This window comes from Eublepharis macularius, chromosome 19 (genome assembly GCF_028583425.1).
Source record: "Eublepharis macularius isolate TG4126 chromosome 19, MPM_Emac_v1.0, whole genome shotgun sequence".
In the NCBI taxonomy this organism is placed as follows: domain Eukaryota; kingdom Metazoa; phylum Chordata; class Lepidosauria; order Squamata; family Eublepharidae; genus Eublepharis; species Eublepharis macularius.
In genome coordinates this window covers 23,253,973-23,270,931 of record NC_072808.1, presented here as the reverse complement: position 1 = coordinate 23,270,931, position 16,959 = coordinate 23,253,973, and the positions used below count along the sequence as shown (strand labels likewise).

Sequence of the window (16,959 nt, the reverse complement as noted above, 5' to 3'; positions counted from 1 at the left end):
TGTGAAGATGTCAAAAAAACCCAGGCACGCAGGCAGCATTCCACTTGTTCCATAAGAATCGATTCTCAATCACGAGCAGCAGTGGCGCTTCACATCAGAATCTCGGAGGTCTATGGAAGCTCACTTGGGCCCGTCACTCCCTCTGTCAGCCTAACCACCTCACAGGGTTGTTGTTGCAAGACAAAGTAGGGGGGAGGGTGTTGTAAACTACTTTGGTTCACTGTTAGGGAGAAAAGTGAGGTATAAATATATTCCATACTGGAGAACATCTGGCACTAACTTTAAAAGTTATTAAAATTACCTGACAGATTAAACAGTGTTTTCATATTAACTGTTTAGGTTTTCGCCAGTTCACATCAGTGAAGGACTATGCTACCTCCCAGTCAAGGCTACCAACTTTTTTACAAGCCCCTGCTCCTGTGTTGTTAACAGCAGTTGGATGTGCAAACCGCAGCAAGTTTCAACACATATTTCCATGCTGTAGAATGTTTTACCAGCTGATTTCTCAAAAAACAACTGTGGTTAAAGGCACAGAAGCAAAACACGCTATTTTCTTCTGAGGCCCCTCCCTCTTCTGGTCCGACCCCTAAACTGGGAGGTTGCACAAGAAGAGCGGGGAGCGGGGGAAGTATTATATAAATATAAAACGTTGGGATACACACAGAAGTTAAAAATGAGGAATTCATGTGCAGTAATTCCAATTAACATTTTATATTCTAAATACTGGATACAACGAAAGATAAAAGAGTGGCCAAGAAAAAAAGAATGTGAGATTATGCATTAATCAGAAAGCTGACTTGATATTTACACACAAAAGACAGCAGGCCAAGAGTATGTAATTATTTGGACAGACGGTCTCCTTTAATTAATTTCCAGGATAAGAGAGTGCATCTCAGTCAGATACTAGTAACTATTTAAGGGCTGACTGCAGTGGGAAATTCTCCTGCACAATCCCCATTTCAATGAATGGGACTTGTACAAGAATGAGGACTGCCAGTTTATTGGTGGGGGTGGGATCCTAGCTAGGCCTGGTATGGTAAAGCGATAAAATGTTCTCAGGCGGTGAGAAAAGGCAAGATTCCATATTTTAATGCTGCGTCTCTCGTTTGTATTTTACCTGGAATAGATACGTAAGATAGCAGCATGCAAACCTGTACCTTATGCTGTGCTTGATCACATGTGGCTTAGAACAGTGAATATCTTGCTGCTAAGATGGTGGCAGCTTGCTTTATTAAGGTGGCTAACCAATTCCAACTGGATAGGCTGCCTGAGAAAATATACCTCCAGCCTCTGAACTCCTTTATGAAGGACCTCAAGAGCACAGAAGTTGGCTTTCCCTGAATACGTCTCACAACACTCAAAAAGATATGCATAGGCATTATGTAACTCCAGTCCACTGCAGCACAAACAAGAGTCTGGTGACACCTTGACGTCTAGCAGCGTTTGATGCCAGTACACATGGACTAAGCCCACTTCTTCAAAGGCACTTCGGCCTCTAGATCACAACAGCTTATGCTGGAATGAAATGTAGACGTGCCATAACGCCTATTTAAGCCTTGCGCATACCATTTTCCCCATTTCTGAACAGATGTGTTTAAAAATCATTCTGCCTCGCTTCTCTCCCCAAAAGGGCCCCCAAGTGGATTGCAACAGAAGTAAAATCCATGGCCACAAAGCACAACCCCAACACCAGCCCACACAGTCCAAAGCAGAATGACATCTCACCTCTCCGTGCGTTGCCCTGAGGGCCACAGACATACTCAAGGCCACCCCAACACATTTGGGGGAGTTCAAACGGCAAGTCCCACCCCAACCCTTAACCAACAATCCGGGGAGAAAGTTTCCCACACAAGCCCCAAGCTGTGAACAGGAGCCCAGGGGTCAGGTCAAGGCTGGCCCATCCAATAGGCACACCTAGAGCCAAGCTACAAGTGACGCCTGACACAGGTTGGACGCTTGTCAGCTTCCCTCAAGTTTGGATGGGAAATGTAGGCGTCCTGGTTTTACAGCTTGGCTCTCCATTACAGCTGCAAGACCAGGATGCCTACATTTCCCATCAAAACCTGAGGGAAGCTGACAAGTGTCCAACCTGTGTCAGGCATCACTTGTAGCTTGGCTCCTAGTCTGATCGCCTAGGGTGCGGGAGGGAGAGGGGCGCTAACCAGTCTTGCCTCCCCATAGCATCAGGTCTGTTTTGGAAAGCTGCAGCCTCAGGGGAAGCCCTGTGGGAAGCCTGTTGCTTCCCTTTCTCCCTCCATTGGGAGGGCAGGGTCCTTTTCCAGGACCATTATGGGTGGGGGGGCTTCCCCACCTAGCCTAGGGCACAAAAAATCCTTGGACCAGCTCTGGGTCAGATCCTCCTGTCCCCTGGCCTTAATTTCCTCCCGTACCCATCGCTTGAGGTGGCTGCCTTAGCCTGTCTCATGATAAGGCTGCATCTGGTATTGGCAGGGTGTGTGTGTGAACACAACGACTGCAGGCCCACCTAACAGGGACACCTAAACAGGGACTGGAGCAGACGTATGTAGCAATCCTTTCCAGCCCCTCCGGAGGCTGATGTTGCTCTTTGCAAAAATTCAGGAAACAATCTTTCATGCCCTAGAAATCCAATTCTTCAGACTCGGCTGCACTTTAGTACAGGGAGGGGCAACCTTTTGAGAGCCAGTTTGGTGTAGTGGTTAAGAGCGGCAGGACTCTAATCTGGAGAGCCGGGTTTGATTCCCCACTCCTCCACTTGAAGCCAGCTGGGTGACCTTGGGCTAGTCACAGCTCTCTCAGAGCTCTCTCAGCCCCACCCACCTCACAGGGTGTTTTGTTGTGGGGATAATAATGGCATCCTTTGTAAACTGCTCTGAGTGGGCATTAAGTTGTCCTGAAGGGCGGTATATAAATCAAATGTTGTTGTTGTTGTTGTTATTGGGACTGAGCACCAAAAAATGCAGAATTCACCTGGGAAGACGGTGGTGTACCAGCCAGCACAAGAAGGAGGCAGACCAGGGCTGAACTGGGCCAAATGTGCCAGGAGCATGCCAAGCTCTGGCCTCTCCCCTTGGACCCAGCTGAGGCCAGGAGGGGCTGATGGCCACAAGCCCTACTGGCCACCTTCTCTCCTGCTGCCAGCCCAGCAGCGCTTGCCAGTGCCACAGAGACTCTGCCCGCTTGCCTGAGAAGAGAACCATGCATTTCATTTCATTTATTAAACTTCTAGCCCCCCCTCCCCGCAAGCGGGCTCAGGGCGAGTTATAACAATTTCGATACATATTAAAATCACAATAAAAACAACAACAGCATCAGTTATAATAAAAACCCAGTTCCAGAACAGCGACTTAATGCAGCCCACTCCTGCCAGCAGTGCACGGGAGGGGGGTGGGGGAAGAAGCCATCATTTCTGCCCCCACTACAACCAACAAGGGGCAAAGATACTATACCACCCCCTGACACTATACCACCCCTCTGCGTGCCCAGCCAAATGGCCTGGTGGGCTGTGGGCTGGCACATATGCCAGGGGGTGCCAGCCCAGGTTCTAGTGCAGCTAAGAACCAAAGCATAGGAGGGAGCTGTGCGGATCGGAGAAGACTCAGCCCCAAAAGTGGGCACCCTGGCTCTCTCTGGCATCGCTCCAAATGCACGGACAACAGTCCTGCGGCTCCCTGCCTGGGTGTGTCAGTCAGAGGTGTCTGGGAAGTCCCTGCTGGGAACTGAATTCCCTGGGGTGCACAGGCTTGATTCAGAGAGGCTCTGTGGCCGGCAGGGAGTGCGGGTTTCGTTTTCCCACCATGAAACAGCCCCAGGGAGCTGCGATGCTTTGGTGGGGAAACACAGGTGCAGTAATGAGGTCCCCCCAAGGGGCACGTAGTGGCTTCAGGTTGGGAAAAGGGTGCGTAAGGCTTAAGTCCCTTCTCCCCACATACCACAATCCCAAACTGGGCCAGCGCACATCTGGGAATTAAGTCCTGAGCACGGAACAGCCAGAATACCAGACCTGAGGAGGGCAGGAGGGCTTTGGACCATGTGAAATGGTTCTCTCAAGATGCTCGGCTTCCCCTCTCCCCTTCCAATAAAGAATTATCTCTCCACAGAATCCACCTGTCAAAATCGTAGCCATTTTGCTAGTTATTATAATTTGTCTCTTATCATTTCTATTGCATCAGCATGGATCTTACAAGCACAAGTGAGATGGCCTGGGTGTGTGTGTCACCTGTGGCGTACATTTAATCATCAAACTGGGAGACTATCTACATAATTTACACGCGCTTCCACATGGCAGGTTCCTCGCAGTTTCCCTGCCCCAGTCCCCCAAACAGCAGCCATCCTTCCTCCCCCCCACCCGCCCCCGGGCTGCCAGGGTTTCCCCATACTGTTACCTCAATATACCATTATAACAGTCTAAGAGCAGAACCACAAGTGACAAAAGGCACAGATTGGACACTTGTCTGCTTCCCTCAAGTTTTGATGGGAAATGTAGGCATCCTGGTCTCGCAGCTTCGCTCTCTGACTGCTGCCCAACGGACTTTTCAACTGTCACTTGTCCAACATTCCGCCAAGTTGCCTACATTTCCCATCAAAACTTGAGGGAAGCAGACAAGTGTCCAATCTGTGCCTTTTGTCACTTGTGGTTCTGCTCATAGTGGAACAGGATCTGAGAATTCCAAGCTTCCATTTTTAAAAAGAATCTCTAAGCCCTTCCACTGTGGAGGCATGTCTTTCCCCTTTTATCTCCTCAATGGAAGGGGCGAACAGGGGTTCTAACCCTTTTTTGTGCCATTGTGCAGTGAAGCCTATAGACCCTTTCTCAGAATTATGTTTTTAAATGCAAAAAAAAAAAAGTGATTTCAGTTAGATTCGTGAAAATAAGGATGTAAATTTTTTCCATCCAAGTTCGCAGACCCCCTGAAATCTATCCACGGACCTCTTGGACGGTGGACCCCAAGTTAAGAACTCCTGAAGTGAGCAAGCCGCAGGTCCAATAGCACCTTAAAGACCAACTAGATTGTTATAAAGGTATATACATATTACAGTATGAAATTTCCCCATTTAAAACAAAACCCTTGTGGAGGAGGGAAGAACCAGCTGTTAGGAGGACAGGGTCAAGGCTGCTGCATTGGCAGGATAACCCAAACTTTCCTACCTACATGGTAGACATCCAGGCTCTACAGTGATCTTTCCGAAAACATTGCAGCTAAACCGGTTTGACAAAGATTGGAAGAAGCTAGAGATGCCCTGGGAAGTGCATGAATGTACCATGAAGAAACACTTCCCAACAGCATTGAACCCGAGGCAGGTAACCCGTGCAGAAATGGCGTAAGTGGCCCCGCTTTGTTGTCCTCCTGTTCTTCTCGGCAGGCATGCCAAGAGGCACGGTGCTTTTGCACTCAGTGTATGCTCATGCACACTGTGGGTCCACCAAAGCCAGCAAAAATGGCAGCTCTGGACCCAGCAGGAGGAGCTCCGTGACCCACCGGAGCATCCTGGCAGATGGGAGGAAGACCAAAGTTCTTAGGGGGTGAATGTGGGAATTAGCAAACTGCTGTTTTCTACCTGACCTGACCGGTATGGCCCAGGCTAGCTGATCTCATCAGCTCTCAGAAGATAAACAGGGTTACTTGGATGAAAGACCACCAAGGAAGTCCAGGATCATTAAGCAAGGGCAAACCATCTCTGAGTGCCCCTTGCCTTGAAAACCCGCAGGAGGGGCCGCCATGAATTGGCTGTGACGTGACAGTACTTTCTACCACCCTTTTCTACTGAGCTCTTTGCATCCCCCTTCAGGGAGCTCAGGGCAGCACACACAATTTGTCCTCACAACCAGCCTGTGGGATCAGGTAGGCTGAAAGAATACAGCTTCTCCAAGGCCACCCAGAGAGTTTCGTGACCGAGCAGAGATCCTCTCTACTCCATACTTTGCCCGATTGAACCACTTTTTTGGTGTGTTCCTAGACAAGATCCACACTAAGAACAAGCACAGCACGCCACAGAGGTGCAAAATACACCTGAATTGTGATGGCATGTACAGGGTGGTGCAGCGTTTTTCTTATATTGGCTGGGGATCAAATTGTGTGAGAATTACACATGAGATTTACAGGCCCTTATTTCAGCACGTTCTGGCCGTGTGAAAATTACATGGCAGAAGCAAATGTTATATAAATTGGAAATACATTATCTCCCACTGGAATGATGACTGCACGCAGGTTTCATTGTGAAAATGGGGGTGGGTGCTATGTGCCCACCCTATCAATGATGTGTGTACAGATTATCAGACACACCCTTGAATCTGTGGCATACAAATTATCAGGTGTCTGTGGCTGAGAGCGAGCGAGTTGTGTGCGTGCATGGTCCTGGATTGTGATGACAAAAATCTGATATTGCCGAGCCAGACAGGAAGGTCTGAATGGTAGAAACAGGCACGAATAGGGGGCCGGGGGAGAAATGGGGGCAGAAAGGGGGGGCAGGTGCAGGATGGGAATGGGAGGCCCGAGGACTGGGTTTGGGTGGGGGCATCAGGTGGAGAGGAGAGAGGCAAGTTTCTGAGCAAAGAGGCTTGATGGGGGCAGAGGAGCCACCTGACGGATGGGTGGAGGGTGGCAGAGAGTGCCCTCAAGTCATGGCTGCCTTATGGCGACCCCTGGTGGGGTTTTCATGGCAAGAGAGTCAGAGAGGGGGCTTCCCGTTGCCCCCTGGTCTTCGCTGGAGGTCTCCCATCCGGTTACTAACCAAGGCTGAACCTGCTTCGCTTCTGAGATCTGAGGAGATGAGGCTCACCTGGGCTTAGGATCCAGGTCAGGGCGGAGGGATAGACGGGTGGAAGGAAGGAAGCGGGACCACACGCGGATGGGGTCGGCACAGATGCCGGCGGCGGGGCGCGCAGAGCGGTGGAGGCCGGGGAGACCCGGGGCCCGCATCGCCCCGCGCGTCAGCCTGCAGAAGCCCCCGTGCCGGGAAGAGCAGCCGCTTTGGACGCCCCGCAGGCCCGCCCGCCCCGGCCTCCCCGCCGCCGCCGGCTCCCTACCTCTCCGCCAGCGCCGCGCCGCGCCGTCCGCCGCCAGCCGCGCTCGTTGGCATTCGCGGGGCGTCCGCGTGCGGCAGGAGAGCGGCGGGCGGGGGCTGCGCGGGCGGGCGGGCGAGCGAGCGAGCGCACGCCGCCGCCTCCGCCCCCGGGCGCCCCGGCCCCCTGCCTACCTGCTGCAGGCGGCGGCGCGCGCCCTCCGGACTCCGCCCGCGGCGCCCCCCGCCCCGGCGCCCGGCTCACTCCACCCACCCCGCGGCTCGCCGGCCTGCCTTGTAAGGCAATCGCAGCCAGGCGGGGAGAGGGCGGGAGGCAGCCTCCCCTGCGCTCCGCGGCCCGCGGCCCGCGCCGGCCTGCTTTGCAGGGCTGTTGTAGAGGCGGGCCTGGAAGGCTCAGGTCGGGGGGCAAACAGCGCGCGGGGGCCGGCCGGGGGAGGGGTTGCAGCTGCTGGTCCCTCGGGAGGGCCTGGCTCGCCTCTGCGGGAAGAGGCCGCGAGATGGGGCTGGGGCCAGACTAGGGTTGCCAGCCTCCAGGTAGTGGCTGGAGATCTCCCGGAGTTACAACTGGTAACTCCGGGGGGAGATCTCTGAATACTTGTCAGATCTCTGAATACTTGTCAGAGATGCTTTAGGCTGATCCTGCACTGGGCAGGAGGTTGGATTAGATGGTCTGTATGGCCCCTTCCAACTCTATGATTCTATTCTATGATTCTATGGTCTCCAGGCCACAGGGATCAGTTCACCTGGAGAAAATGGCTACTTTGGGGGGGGGGTGGACTCTATGGAATTATGCCATGCCAAGGTCCTTTCCCTCCCCAAACCCCACTTTCTCCAGGTTTCTCCAGGTTTCACCCCCCAGATCTCCAGGAATTTCCCAACTTGGAGCTGGCAACCCTAGGCAAGACGGACCCACTGGGGACCCTTCTGTATTTCGCAAACAGGGGGGTGACCACCTCAGAATCCTTTGCCAGGCCTTCCTTCCAAGGCGAGGGATTCCTAGGAGTAAGGAAGGGGCCAGTTGCTGCTGATAGGACCCCCCCCCAGGTTGGGGCCGGAGGGGGAGGAAGGAAGCGATTTGGGACACGGGGAAGAAGCAAAGGCTTTGCTACCGGGCGACGCTAGAGGGCGATTTGCATCCCGCAGGCCAGGCTGGACACGGGCCGGTGGCCCTCCCCCCTTGACTGCCCGGTCAAGTGATGCTTCGCACGTGTGCATGAGCCATCGTTGCCACTCCTACTGGAGGGCATCTCGATTCTTGGGACACGTCGCAGGCTGCATCTAGGCTGCAGGCTTCTTCCTGCACACAATTGCTTCTCACAGAGAAAAATCATAATCTGCCAACTTCTGTGAGCGGGAGAAAGCTACACCTGTTGAACACCGTGCAGCTGGTAAGGGCAGAGGGGGCAAGATCTGCATCACAAGTGGCTGGGCACCCTACATACACAACAGGCTTCCTAGTTAGTCACAGCCCCTGTGTCTTTTACTGCTTCACAACAAGCAGAAATTTAGCCAGTGTCGCAGCAATGAAATAGCTTTCATCTGTGAAAAGCGAAGGGAGCTGCCAGGAAGAAAGACTGGCAAAGCTAAGACTGGGGCTCGGGCGAGGAGCAGAGATGGTGGTCATCACCAGTAGGCACTGGGTCTCGACACATTGCCAACTTTTCAACTGGTGTCTGTGCCACTAACATCACACTGATGTTGGCAGCGGCACTGTTCATTCCCATGCGTTCCAAGCATATGATGCTCCTCTTTCCCATACAAGAGCAGACCGGACAGGTTTTGTTGAACCTGATCAGTTGGCAACCCTATCCTAAGAAAGAAGGAGAAGTCAGTGATACAGAGACTTCTCTCTGTATTACAAAGTATCAACCTGTTGCCTAGATAAGTCTCTATGCCCCAATGGTCCCCTTGAGGGACAAACCCAGTTCTCTGCTAGCTGGCCTCATCTTCCTCGTGGGGAGCTTCTAGGTAAACCTTTTTAAAGTGTCCTGAATGAACACCCTTGCAGTCCAGCTGAGCCATTACTCCCATAACTCTGAAATGTAGATCTCGGTGTGGGGGGGGGAGGGTGCATCACGATCAATCTTGAGCAGGGCTTTTTTTCTGGGAAAAGAGGTGGTGGAACTCAGTGGGTTGCCAGCACAGGGCAACTCTTGGCGGGAGGTGGTACCCCTGGTACCACATGTGCACGCGCAAAGTGCATGCACGCTCCCAGGGCCAATGATGTTTGGGTCCGCTGGAACAAGGGGCGGAGTTTTTAAAAGTTTAAATTGCCATCGGCGAAAATGGTCACATGGCTGGTGGCCCCACCCCCTGATCTCCAGACAGAGGGGAGTTGAGATTGCCCTCCGCGCCGCATGGCGCGGAGGGCAATCTCAACTCCCCTCTGTCTGGAGATCAGGGGGCGGGGCCACCAGCCATGTGACCATTTTCAAGAGGTTCCGGAACTCCATTCCACCGGGTTCCAGCTGAAAAAAAGCCCTGGTCTTGTGGCTGAGTGCACTATGCGGTGTACTGTCTGTTTTTTCGCTCAATGCAGCTGGTGAGATTCATAAGAACCTAAGAAGTCTCAACAGGCCGATGCTGCATGAAGGCCTGTTGTCCTATTGTCCCCTCCACCCCACCCCGCTCCACAAAAAAACGGGTTTTCAAAGATACACTTCCCCTGAGCGTGGAGGTTCCATTTAGCTGTCTCTCATCTGACGAAGAGAGCTGTGGCTTTCGAAAGCTTATGCTACAATAAAGTTGGTTAGTCTTAAAGGTGCTACTGGACTACACTTCTGAAGATGCCAGCCACAGCTGCTGGCGAAACGTCAGGAACTACAATGCCAAGACCACGGCTATACAGCCCGGAAAATCCACAACAATCATCGTTCTCCGGCCGTGAAAGCCTTCGACAATATAGTGCTACTGGACTCTGCTATTTTGCTACTGCAAACTAACACGGCTAACTCCTCTGGATCTTTTTCCCACTTTAAAATACTTGTATCTTGCTTTCCTCTTTATGTACAGGACTGCAGGTGACATCGTTAAAGAACCACCTCAAATCTCTTTTTAGAAACCCACAAATACAAAAGTACAAAGCAGATTAAAAACGTCAAGTAAAGCAGCTGTAATTCGTGGTCTGTCCTGCTGACTGACACCTCCTCTGCAGCCACTAAAAGCACATCAAAAGAGGTGTCTGCTTGACAGTTTGCAGAATTTTTGTAAGGCTGACTCATCAATTAAGGGGGGAGGGAAGGGAAGAGAACCCCTCTGAGAAAACCCTGCAGTTCCTAGCATCGCCTAACTCCACCTGAAGATCCCATACCAGAGCTGATGTGAAATTCCATGAGGTAACAGCAGAGGGAGCCACCTCCATGTGCATGATGCAGGAGGCGGGGCAGGCAGTTGGCTTCCACTGGAACCCCCTTGGCAGTAGAAACTGATTGTCCTGCTAGGAAGAGAGAAGCTGTTTTGCTTCTGAGGGTAATTTTGGAAATATTTGGAGGGCAGCATTTGAAAACTCAGAGGAAAAAGAAACCGGGCCAGAAGTTTGCAACGTGTAACAGGAGAGATTAATGACTGGCATGTAGGACGCCTGCAAGGAATCATAGATGAGGAGGGCTAACCATTTTGGAAATCCTTCCCCCCTACACACAAATCACCTGTTTAGAGTTATTTAAGCTCTCTGGGTTTTTCCATATTTCTTTTTTTTTCTTGAACTGATTCTCAGCTGCTATTAATATTCCCTCCCTTCTGGTATATTTTCAGTCCTCAGCAAGTAGATAATTTAGAGTCTTTTTCTTTTGGAACGCCAGGAACTACAATGCCAAGACCACAGCCATACAGCCCGGAAAATCGACAACAACTAACGTTTTCTTTTGGTTAATATACAATTTCACAGTTTTTAAATTTTCTCCTGCATGCCTCGAGAATCTTTTGGGTATGTAGGGACCCCAAACCTGTGTGGGTATGACCCAACGCGCTGCCTTTCATCATCGGAACAAAAGTGCCCTCCGTACTATGAGATACTGTGATTATTAAAGGGATTTGCAAGCATCCCTTTTATCACCTGTTATAACTGCTGATCCTCTCCCTCTCCCCTAAAATGCTATAGCACAATCCTGCTTGTGGAGGTTGTAAAGAAGACTCCAAAATGATGATCATGCACAATTTTTTGCCATTGGTTCTGCGGCACTGCGACAATTGTCATGTGGCAGTACATTCCGCAGGTTAATTAGATGCTGTGTGTGGAAACAGGATTCTATTTGTGTCCTCTGCTTCTTTAAAAATTGAGCTAGGGCTCTGACATATACGTGGGGCAGTAGTTAAGAGTTTCAGACTAGCATCTGAGAGATCCTGGATCGAATCACCACTCGGTTGTGGAAGCTCACTGAGTGACTTGGACCCATTCACATGCCCTCAGTCTAACCTACCTCACAGAGGGATTGTGAAAATAAAATGAAGGGGGGGGGGAGAAGGCTGTAAGCCGCTTTGGGCCCCCTTGGGGGAGAAAGGAGGGGTGTAAACAGACAAACAAAGAGACATCCCTTCAGAGGTGGGAATAAAACCTAGAAGCCCCACACCCTTAGTTTAAAACAGTAGAGTCCATATCCAGCCCAGAAAATCTGGGAATCAAGACTTCATTTCAACTACCCTTTGGGGCAGAAGGGTGTGTTCGTCCATACACTTGGCACCCTCACAGAAAGAAAAAAGGAAGGAAGAGGACCTGCTTGAGAATACATGCTTGGTAACCAGTGTAGTGTAGAGGTTAGACTAGAATCTGGGAGACGCAGGTTCGAATCCCCGCTCTGCCAGGGAGGCCAGTCACAAACTCTTACCCTAACCGCCTTCACAGGGTTTTCATTGTGAGGATGAAATGGAGAAGTGTGAGCAACATTGTAAGCTGCTTTGGGCCCCCACTGAGGAGAAAAGCAGAATATAAATAAAGGAATATAAAGGAAGTAAGGAAGACTTCAGCTTAACCAGGATTTGTCTGTCTTTTGAAAAATATATCAAGGATACAAAGGGGGAAGAAGGCTGTGCTGAATTACGCTGTAGGCTGAAACCTGATCGGGAATGCATTAAGCTGTACAAAAGGCTCATAGAATTAAGATGGGGGGGGGGAAGGCCTGGAGAGACCAAGTGTCATGGCCAGGTTCACACAAGCAGTAGGTTGCAGAGCATGAGGCTTCCCCACGGCACTTTGCTTCTTATCTCCCTCCACACCCCCTCCAGTGAATGCCCTTTCCTAAAAAGCAGTCAGTATGTTGCTCTGCCCAAGCAGCAGCATGGCTCTAGGGTGCTGGCAAACTTCCATGCCAAACTCAAAATGCCAACCCCAAAATACTTTCTGTGATTTTCAGTGGAAATGACGCCTCCTTCGGAGACAGCATGGCATTCCCCTTCCCCCCTCCCCATCCATCCATTTTTTGCAAAATTGCTCATCCGCTCTGGTTTTCAGTGGAAGGAACCCGACTCACCATCTGGTGACTTTTCCTCCGTAGGGGGTCAGTTAGTCACGCAGCAGCTGTAAAACTTGTGTCTTCATGCTCAGAGATGATATTCCACAGAGGCTGTGACCTTTTCAGCCGTGTAAAGGGAAATGAGAAACTGGAATGGGATAAGGAGCCTGGGGGGGGGGGGTGGCAGGGGGTGGGAAGCACGTGGGCTAGTGGGGCTTTCTAGTCTCAGTGGGGCAAAGTGTGGGATAATGGGGGGTGGGGGCATTCTCTTTGTATGAGGCGGCCTCGGTATTCTTAAGTTACACACTACCAGTGTAGAGTTCACAGAGCAGCAGAAGCAAATAGAATTGAGGAGTTTGCATTCTAAAGTCACCAGTACAAGAGAGGACAGGAGGGGACAGGAGGGTGGGGCAGGACATGGGTGAAAAGGGTTGTGTCTGTTATTTGAAGCATATTTTTGCAAGTTGTGTTGCAAACCACTGGCCTCACTTTCCATTTTACGATCAGTGAAAGACACGTGCCTAATTCCCAGCTCTTTCTGTCATGAGTTCTGGTAACTGGGTTGGAGCCAGGTTCCGGGGAAAGGACCAAGTGGTTTTTATGGCTCTGTGGTAGATTCCTAATGCAGGGACAGTGCACAGTATTTTGGCAGGGCTCGGAGAGTGACCCGCCCCAATTTTGTCTTTGCACCCCAGGTGACAGGTTAAAAGAAGAAACAGCTGAGGGGGGCCTCGTGCCCTTCTGGCAAGGGGGCCAAACATCCCACCCACCCTGAACGCCTGCCAGGCCTCATGTTGGCAACTGTATGTTTTCTCCTTCTCTAGAAGATGGGCAAGTGGGCAAAGCAACCTCTGCCAGGTTGGGGTTAAGAGGCAACTCCTTTTCATTTCAGAAGACTGGGTGGCTTATGCAGTAAGTTGCCTCATTGTGAAGGCCAGTGCTGCTGGGCAGAGGCCCGGAGGAACGGATGATGCCCGTGCATTCACATGCCCCGTATTCCCTCTGCCCTGTGAGGCGGCCTGGGCTGGCAATGGCCGATCATCCAGGAATAGTACCCAAGATCATTCCATGCAGGTTATTTACCCTGACTACTCTTTCACAGGGAAAGCACAGCGTTCGAGTCGCCTTGTTTCGGATCTTGAATTTCACAGCTAGTATTGCAATCTGCTTTCCTCCCCCCACCCAAGGGGGTGCCAGCTTTGAGCAGGTGTTTGCATTTCAGAGAAACCATATCGTAAATTATGCCATATCATCACATTTCATTCCTACATCTTGTCTTAGAAGGAGATGGCACGTTAGAGCATGTTCCAAATCATTCCTGAAATGAGTGAGGGACTTGCAATATAAAATAGCGTCCCAGATATGCACACCATCTATCATTTTGGGTGAGTAGCCTGGATGAAGGGGTAAACAGGCTACTCGTTAAATTTGCTGATGATACCAAATTGGGAGGAGTGGCAAACACCCAAGAAGATAGAGTTAAAGTTCAACAAGACCTGAATACTCCGGAAAAGTGGGCAGTTGTGAACAGGATACAATTCAACAGAGATAAGTGTACAGTATTACATATGGGCCAAAAAAATGTGAAGCACAAATAATAGATGGGGGATACACTTCTGGGCAGTAGTGTATGTGAAAGGGATCTTGGGGTAAGAGTGGACTGTAAACTAAATATGAGCAGTCAGTGTGATGCGGTGGCAAAAAAGGCCAATTCAATCCTGGGTTGTATCAAAAGGGCCATTGCATTGAAATCACAGGAGGTCATAGTCCCTCTCTATACTGTCTTGGTCAGGCCGGAGTATTGTGTGCAGTTCTGGAGGCCTCACTTCCAAAAGGAGGTGGATAAAATTGAAAGAGTGCAGAAGAGAGCGACGAGGATGATCAGGGGTCTGGAGACTGAGCCCCACGAGGAAAGGCTGAGGGCCTTGGGAATGTTTAGTTTGGAGGAGATTGAGGGGGGACATGATTGCTCTCTTTAAGTATTTGAAAGGCTGTCATTTGGAGGAGGGCAGGGAGCTATTCCAGTTGGCAGCAGAGGGTAGGGCCCGAAGCAGAAAGGTACCAGCTGGATATTAGGAAACTTTTTCACGGTCAGAGTAGTTCAAAAGTGGAATCAGCTGCCTAGGGAGGTGGTGAGCTCCCCTTCACTCGCAGTTTTCAAGAAGAGGCTGGATGAATACTTGTCAGAGATGCTTTAGGCTCATCCTGCATTGGGTTGGACGAGAAGGTCTGTATGGCTCCTTCCAACTCTGTGATTTTAATGCTATGGCCTTCTTGAACTATGGTTTGCCACTTCCCCCACCCTTTAAAAAGGGGTTTGGCAGTTCAAGCGGAATTCAAAACCTAGATTTGTATCTTCAACTTCAGTACTAAATTTCATTCTGATATTCCAGTGTTCGAGAGCAAGGTTTAAAAACAGCTATCTTTTTACAAACACTGCCCCCCCCCAAATGCTGAAAATTCTAGTTAAAATTCCTGCAGCCAAAAAGATATAGAAGAGGGTGACCAAAATGGAATTAGAATACATTTCCTCCAAAGAAAGGCTATATCTTTGGTATAGAAAAAAGAAAACGATTCCCCTTTACTTACCTTTTTACTATGCTAAAAATGCTTTATTTAGCCATACTTTGGGGGGAAAGTGTTCCAAATCCATTGTGGCTATCCATTTCTGTATATTTTGGGCTGGGGGAAGTGAGGATAGGCCAGGATGGAATTTTACAAAATTATGATTCACGGGCAGAGACATTTTTCATCCTCTTTCTTAATAGCAGATTCAATTGATCAGTCAATTAAACTGAGTGGCTTTAAATTCAGAGCAGACAGCAGGGCTTTTTTTCTGGGAAAAGAGGTGGTGGAACTCAGTGGGTTGCCAGCACAGGGGGCAACTCTTGGTGGGAGGTGGTGCCCCTGGTACCACATGTGCGTGCTCAAAGTGCGTGCATGCTCCCAGGGCCAATGACGTCACTTCGGGTCAGCTGGAACAAGGGGGGAGTTTTTAAAAGTTTAAATCGCCCTTGGCGAAAATGGTCACATGGCTGGTGGCCCCGCCCCCTGATCTCCAGACAGAGGGGAGTTTAGCTTGGCGGTGCTCGGCAGCGCGGAGGGCAATCTCAACTCCCCTCTGTCTGGAGATCAGGGGGCGGGGCCACCAGCCATGTGACCATTTTCAAGAGGTGCTGGAACTCCGTTCCCCCGCGTTCCAGCTGGAGAAAAAGCCCTGGCAGACAGAAGAAAATGCTTCTTCATGCAATATATCAGCAGCACAGGAAATCCTTGCCCCCGCCCAAAAACGTGAAGATAGCCACTTGCTTAGATAGCTTGAAAAAATGACAAGCATGAATCTTTTTCATTTTTTCATGCAGCCTAAACAAGTTAATTCTGACTCATTCGATCAATGTTAATTGACGAGAGCTAAATGGAACCGCCATATTCGATCACCATAGCTTTGAAGATCAGGTACTGGGACAGTGGGCTGATGTCTTCTTGGTGATTATCCCCAAGGGATATGATTGGCAGCTGTTAGAATCCAGATGTGAAACTTGAAGGTCTAATTCAACAAGGCTCACATGGTATTCCTCATCCTGTTGCATCTGCAGTTGAGGGTGATTCAAGAGCGGAAGCAAATGGGACGTTTTAATGCCTTTCACTGTCGGGATGACATGAGCCATTTTCACACTTCTTACCGGCCGTGCAAACTCCTGAACGACGGTGTCTCCCTGGAGCGATTTCCCATCGACTCCAGTTTGTGGTGCGAATGACTCGAGTCACGACGGGAAATCATGCCGGGAAGACGCCGTCGTTCCAGGAGTTTTGCACGATTTTGCGCAGCCAGTAAGACGTGAAAATAGCCATGGGGATTTGAATCCAGAAATAATGGTTATAATCCTAAGGAGTGGCAGACATTGTAACACAGAATGGAAGAGCTGTGATCTTGAGGGTATGGCAGGACACACACAAACACACAAGCAGCATCACTCCATTTTGCACAAGGATACTGAGATGGAAATGGGAGTCAGGGACCCTGCCCCCTTCACTGTGACTCCTGACTACTCCCCTAACCGATTTTGGTTTCAAACATTTTGGTACTTGAAAGGGAGAAGATGCAGGAGCAGAAAACAGATTCTAGCAGAACACAGAGATAAAAGCAAACGTTTTCATTTTATTCCTTTTTCCAGCTGTATCTGTTGCAGCCAAAATAAACAGGTGTCTTTATGGCACCTGAAAGAGGAGCAAAAATTTTTCAGCAGCAGCAGCAGCAGCTTTCACGGACCAGAGTGCCCATCTTGCCAGATGCTCTTTGCTTCTCTGGCTGATGTCGCCAAATGCAGCGGGCTGAGTCGATGTTTGTGTTCTTGTGTGGGAGGACGTGTGCAGGAAAAGGGGCATTAGCACAGTCCCCAGTAGTGCCTGCTAGTCCACATGTGGCTCCTCTACTGCCACCACCACCCTGGCCTTTCCTGCCTAGGCTCAACAGAGGCTGTTGGAGGGGTGGTTGCCAAGCTCCTTTGCA

At 50.3% G+C, this 16,959-nt stretch overlaps 1 protein-coding gene across 1 annotated transcript in view; it reads right to left on the bottom strand.

Moving 5' to 3' along the window:
- Positions 1–7,142, bottom strand: part of PNCK (pregnancy up-regulated nonubiquitous CaM kinase) — a 31,925-nt gene extending 24,783 nt beyond the window's left edge. The window contains exon 1 of the mRNA XM_055003743.1: positions 7,007–7,142. The gene's annotated coding sequence lies outside the window, so the exon portion shown is untranslated. The remainder of the gene's footprint in view (positions 1–7,006) is intronic.
- Between the last annotated feature and the right edge of the window lie 9,817 nt (positions 7,143–16,959).